This window comes from Liolophura sinensis, chromosome 1 (genome assembly GCF_032854445.1).
Source record: "Liolophura sinensis isolate JHLJ2023 chromosome 1, CUHK_Ljap_v2, whole genome shotgun sequence".
NCBI classification, from domain to species: domain Eukaryota; kingdom Metazoa; phylum Mollusca; class Polyplacophora; order Chitonida; family Chitonidae; genus Liolophura; species Liolophura sinensis.
In genome coordinates this window covers 94678479-94685568 of record NC_088295.1, presented here as the reverse complement: position 1 = coordinate 94685568, position 7090 = coordinate 94678479, and positions in this window count along the sequence as shown.

Genomic DNA, 7090 nt, shown 5'->3' with positions numbered 1-7090 from the left:
GATATACTATTATGTAAGGAATAGCAAAACATGTGCGGATAGAAGCACATAAAATTGTGAAGCTTTTAGATGTAAGATACAATGTTTTACACTATGCATTGAGAAATATCCCGCGTGTGACATTAAACGATTAAATAAATTGACGAATTCAGTTTTCATGTACTCTTAAATAAATGAACAATCTGACTTTTGTGACAATTGCCTGTGGTATACAAGTTACATGTCTCACTCCTGCTTTCTGATTATCTCCCCTCCATCAGACTTCGATGAATGTTCCGCGAATAACGGGGACTGCTCTGTCAGCTGCCACAACACAGCCGACTCCTACTACTGTAGCTGTCACACGGGTTGGGAACTCGCTTCAGACCAGAGAGCCTGTCAAGGTAAAAACAACACAAATTGTTTTCGCTCCACTACTCAGTGGAAAATAAGTTATGTGGGTATTGAAATGTTTTTATATATTGAAACATGAAATTACATATAGCTTATGTATATGTAGTTATTACGTCTTCTTGCAAGGTAAAGATCTATCTTCCCATGTTTTAAAGTACACATGAAAAGGTTTTATCACACCAAAAGTACGGTTTTAAGGAACATGAAGAAAGGTCTGCAACAAAATTTCATTTTTGAGGTATATTTTACATTTCTTAATTGTCCCACTACTTTATGCATATTTTTCGCCAATGGTCGGGAATATTCGGAAATGGCGTCATCGATGAACATACATGCTGGGAACGCAGAGCTAGTTTAGTGCACCCAATTCGAGCTCTCCTCCAGATAAAGTTGTTTTGAAAGCTATCACCGGTGATGTCGCAACAGCGGCCTGCTTAATTTCCGGACTGACCGCTGGGGCATAAGGAAAACTATAGTTTTCAGCCATTTTTGCACCCCAAGAAGAAAGCTGATAAGCCTTTTTGTGCTTTTATATGTTAGGCCACATTCTAAGCTCCATATTAAGAAATAGAAACCAAGTATTTCATGTATCCTTTGCTCCCCGTTAAGCGTATATGGATTTAGATTTTAACACTATTTTTGTGACTTAATTTTACGCGAGTCCTTCGAATTTGTCTGCTGCACGTTTGACATGGTATATTAAAAACTTATAGATGAGAAATTGAAGCGTCTAGAAACTTCAGACTGGATTTGAAAAACAATTTCAACATGACAAAACATCAAAATATGCAATAATATTTATATCTGAATTGTTGCGAAGCTGGACTAAAGATTTATTTCATCTGATTATCGTATCACAAATGAAATTTCAAATAGGCAAACATTTCAGCTTGTAATTTAACGAGTATGGAGGGAATATAAGAGTTGGGGGTGGGAAGCGTGGAATGGTCGGCACTATCCCAACACCTCATGCAGGCTACGGTTCAGGTGATGCATAGAGACACGAAGTTTCGGTTCCGGGGAAGATTTAAGAGCTATTTTTGCCCTTTAAGTGATGATATGGCATCAAAAACAGATGGTACAATGCCATACCACCACATGTAGCTTGCACTTTTCTCCACAACATATCAAAAAATCAACCTAGCGTGACCACCATTTTTTTAGCCGTGGTTGCTGGAAGTGAAGTCATATATAACCAAACAAGCATACACATTAACATGTTTACGTTAACTTGGTATCCTGAAGGGTGGGAGTGGGGGTGTTGGGGAGGTAATAAGTAACACTGGCAAAAAAGTTTTCAGTTCTATCCGAAAACAGACAAAATTCTGATATATTTTAACTAGGTGCAAACTAGCAGTGCAGAAATGTATAGTGCATCATTGTTCTAAAAAGACTGTGTGGTAGTATTACCCAACCAGTGCTCCTTCACTTTTCAGTTCGGAGGCAGATCTAGGACCCAACTGCCTGAATTGCGCATGTCTAACCTATAGAGGTTATATGCACGCAAATCGAAAAGCAAAATCTGGTGAAGAATACTGTGTATAGACCTGTTTTCATGCAGTTGATAATAATGTCGCAAGACATTAAGGCACTGTTAAGACAAGTTCCAAGCGCAATGAATAAGCCCCTATATGTAGGAAGATTACAATTTGACTATTACAATGTAGGCATACCTGTCACCGAGTACGCCTATTTTTTTTTACTTAAATATGACTGATTGGCAACTAGTAGACATAAGTTGTTTACGTTAGCACATGTATAGGTGGTAAATTGAAAGGACTATGATATGGTGCTCCGAAAAGGTATAGACCTACTGTACGTGAGGCATCAGTGAGGATAAGGTCCTATGTATACAGTTTAATGTTCCTCAAAGGCCTCTGACATAGGCCTCTGCTGAAGGACACCTCGAGGGATAAGGCCTAACAAAATGAAGCCATCGGATTACGTCTTGCTTCGCGCTTCTGTTGAAACAGTCATGCATGTATGTGACACTACCACTGGATGATTATCTCGGGGCCCGAGGTCTTTTTCTAGAAGTTTTTCTTTTTTCTTTGCCTGCTGAAAAAAAGGAAAAAACTCCAACCCGATCTCTGAAAGATTTTCTTGTTTTTTGGGGGGGGGGGAGGGGGGGGGGGGGGGGGCTGCGTACAAAATTCTAAAAAATGAAAAAAAAACGCACAGTTAAAATAAATGAAAGAAAACCGCCACGTCCCTTTTACGGCGCGGTAGTTTACATATAGTCGAATGTCTCCTCCCAGTTTGAAACTTGGTTTGACAGCCTATACTTACAACATCGTTGTCAGAGTTGTCAGAGTTCCTAACTTGAATCAGAGCATTTCACATCTAGGAGCTACTCGCCTCTCCTAGCCTGGATAAAACCTTAAGTGTCGACTGCAAGCCGCAATATCTTAATCATGGATAGCAAACGTAAGTTGGAAATGGACCTATTAAAAAATTTTAGAAAATGTAGTGGGTAACTTTACCTTGGAAAATGTCGCAAGACATAACTTTATTCAAAACAGACGTTTTACAGCGGCATGGTAGGCCCTTAATTTTTTTTGCAGGTCATATAATGTTCCAGGAATGATCAGTGGTGGAACAGCTATTAGTTCTCCGCCCATTTCCGCCAGCTCTATGCACCCTGTAGGCCTGTCTGCCTTTCCCGCCCATTTTCGACAGTTCTCTGCACTCTGCATGCCTAACTGCCTAATCCATTCTCGCAAGTTCTCTGAACACTCTCTGCCTGTCAACATTTCCCGCCCGTTTCCGTCAGTTCTCTGCACTCTGCAGAACTGTCTACCTTTCCCGCCCATTCCCGTCAGCTCTCTGCAATCTGTAGGCCTGTCTACCTTTCTCGTCCATTTTCGCAAGTTTTCATCTGCACTCTGTCTGCCTGCCAGCCTGCCTGCCTAGCTTTCCCGTGCAGTACACCAGCTTATCAGTCTGCCTGCCTAGCTTTCCCGTGCAGTATACCAGCTTATCAGTCTGCCTGCCTAGCTTTCCCGTGTATTACACCAGTTCATCAGTCAGCCTGCCTGGCTTTCCCGTGCATTACACCAGCTTATCAGTCTGCCTGCCTAGCTTTTCCGTGCATTACACCAGCTTATCAGTCTGCCTGCCTTGCTTTCCCGTGCAGCACATCAGCTTATCAGTCTGCCTGCCTGGCTTTCCCGTCCATTACACCAGCTTATCAGTCTGCCTGCCTTGCTTTCCCGTGCATTACACCAGTTTATCAGCCTGCCTGCCTAACTTTCCCGTGCATTACATCAGCTTATCAGTCTGCCTGCCTGGCTTTCCCGTGCAGTACACAAGCTTATCAGTCTGCCTGCCTGGCTTTCCCGTGCATTACACCAGCTTATCAGTCTGCCTGCCAAGATTTCCCGTGCATTACACCAACCTATCAGCCAGTCTGCCTAGCTTTCCCGTGCATTACACCAGCTTATCAGTCTGCCTGCCTTGCTTTCCCGTGCATTACATCGGCTTATCAGTCTGCCTGTCTTGCTTTCCCGTGCATTACACCAGCTTATCAGTCTGCCTGCCTGGCTTTCCCGTGCATTACACCAGCTTATCAGTCTGCCTGCCTAGCTTTCCCGTGCATTACACCAGCTTATCAGTCTGCATGCCTTGCTTTCCCGTGCAGTACACCAGCTTATCAGTCTGCCTGCCTTGCTTTCCCGTGCATTACATCAGCTTATCAGTCTGCCTGCCTAGCTTTCCCGTGCATTACACCAGCTTATCAGTCTGCCTGCCTAGCTTTCCCATGCAGTACACCAGCTTATCAGTCTGCCTGCCTAACTTTCCTGTGTATTACACCAGCTTATCAGTCTGCCTGCCTGGCTTTCCCGTGCAGTACATCAGCTTATCAGTCTGCCTGCCTAGCTTTCCCGGGCATTACACCAGCTTATCAGTCTGCCTGCCTTGCTTTCCCGTGTATTACATCAGCTTATCAGTCTGCCTGCCTGGCTTTCCCGTGTATTACACCAGTTCATCAGTCTGCCTGCCTGGCTTTCCCGTGTATTACACCAGCTTATCAGTCTGCCTGCCTAGCTTTCCTGTGCATTACACCAGCTTATCAGTCTGCCTGCCTGGCTTTTCCGTGCATTACACCAGCTCATCAGTCTGCCTGCCTAGCTTTCCCGTGTATCACACCAGCTTATCAGTCTGCCTGCCTGGCTTTCCCGTGCTGTACACCAGCTTATCAGTCTGCCTGCCTTGCTTTCCCGTGCATTACACCAGCTTATCAGTCTGCCTGCCTAGCTTTCCTGTGCATTACACCAGCTTATCAGTCTGCCTGCCTAGCTTTCCCGTGCATTACACCAGCTTATCAGTCTGCCTGCCTTGCTTTCCTGTGCATTACACCAGCTTATCAGTCTGCTTGCCTAGTTTTCCCGTGCAGTACACCAGCTTATCAGTCTGCCTACCTTGCTTTCCCGTGCAGTACACCAGCTTATCAGTCTGCCTGCCTTGCTTTCCCGTGCATTACACCAGCTTATCGGTCTGCCTGCCTAGCTTTCCCGTGCAGTACACCAGTTTATCAGTCTGCCTGCCTAGCTTTCCCGTGCAGTACACCAGCTTATCATTCTGCATGCCTGGCTTTCCCGTGTATTACATCAGCTTATCAGTCTGCCTGCCTGGCTTTCCCGTGCATTACACCAGTTCATCAGTCTGCCTGCCTGGCTTTCCCGTGCATTTCACCAGCTTATCAGTCTGCCTGCCTAGCTTTCCCGTGCATTACACCAGCTTATCAGTCTGCCTGCCTTGCTTTCCCGTGCAGTACACAAGCTTATCAGTCTGCCTGCCTGGCTTTCCCGTGCATTACATCAGCTTATCAGTCTGCCTGCCTAGCTTTCCCGTGTATTACATCAGCTTATCAGTCTGCCTGCCTAACTTTCCCGTGCAGTACACCAGCTTATCAGTCTGCCTGCCTAACTTTCCCGTGTATTACACCAGCTTATCAGTCTGCCTGCCTGGCTTTCCTGTGCAATACACCAGCTTATCAGTCTGCCTGCCTAGCTTTCCCGTGCAGTACACCAGCTTATCAGTCTGCCTGCCTTGCTTTCCGGTGTATTACATCAGCTTATCAGTCTGCCTGCCTTGCCTTCCCGAGCATTACACCAGTTCATCAGTCTGCCTGCCTAGCTTTCCCGTCCATTACACCAGCTTATCAGTCTGCCTGCCTGGCTTTCCCGTGCATTACACCAGCTTATCAGTCTGCCTGCCTAGCTTTCCTGTGCATTACACCAGCTTATCAGTCTGCCTGCCTGGCTTTCCCGTGCATTACACCAGCTTATCAGTCTGCCTGCCTGGCTTTCCCGGGCATTATACCAGCTTATCAATCTGCCTGCCTAGCTTTCCTGTGCATTACACCAGCTTATCAGTCTGCCTGCCTAGCTTTCCCGTGCAGTACACCAGCTTATCAGTCTGCTTGCCTAGATTTCCCGTGCATTACACCAGCTTATCAGTCTGCCTACCTTGCTTTCCCGTGTATTACACCAGCTTATCAGTCTGCCTGCCTAGCTTTCCCGTGCATTACACCAGCTTATCGATCTGCCTGCCTAGCTTTCCCGTGCAGTACACCAGTTTATCAGTCTGCCTGCCTAGCTTTCCCGTGTATTACACCAGCTTATCATTCTGCATGCCTGGCTTTCCCGTGTATTACATCAGCTTATCAGTCAGCCTGCCTGGCTTTCCCGTGCATTACACCAGTTCATCAGTCTGCCCGCCAGGCTTTCCCGTGCATTACATCAGCTTATCAGTCTGCCTGCCTAACTTTCCCGTGCATTACACCAGCTTATCAGTCTGCCTGCCTGGCTTTCCCGTGCATTACACCAGCTTATCATTCTGCCTTCCTAACTTTCCCGTGCATTACACCAGCTTATCAGTCTGCCTGCCTAGCTTTCCCGTGCATTACACCAGCTTATCAGTCTGCCTTCCTAACTTTCCCGTGCATTACATCAGCTTATCAGTCTGCCTGGCTAGCTTTCCCGTGCATTACACCAGCTCATCAGTCTGCCTGCCTGGCTTTCCCGTGCATTACACCAGCTTATCAGTCTGCCTACCTAGCTTTCCCGTGCATTACACCAGCTCATCAGTCTGCCTGCCTAGCTTTCCCGTGCATTACACCTGCTTATCAGTCTGCCTACCTCGCTTTCCCGTGCATTACACCAGCTTATCAGTCTGCCTACCTAGCTTTCCCGTGCAGTACACCAGTTCATCAGTCTGCCTGCCTAGCTTTCCCGTGCATTACACCAGCTTATCAGTCTGCCTACCTAGCTTTTCCGTGCATTACACCAGCTTATCAGTCTGCCTACCTCGCTTTCCCGTGCATTACATCAGCTTATCAGTCTACCTACCTAGCTTTCCCGTGCATTACACCAGCTCATCAGTCTGCCTGCCTGGCTTTCCCGTGCATTACACCAGCTTATCATTCTGCCTGCCTAGCTTTCCCGAGCAGTAGGGCCTACACCAGCTTATCAGTCCGCCAGCCTAGCTTTCCCGTGTATTACATCAGCTTATCAGTGGAAGAGGTACAAACACACTTCATCAATATCAACAGTATCAACTAGCTGCTGTCTAGCTCAGTAATGTAACCAACAGTTAATTACGATAACACCCTGATTTAGCAAAGACAAGAAGCCTACAAAATTTAGGACACAAAAATATAAAAACTCAAGCTTATAGCATTGGATGGACGGCA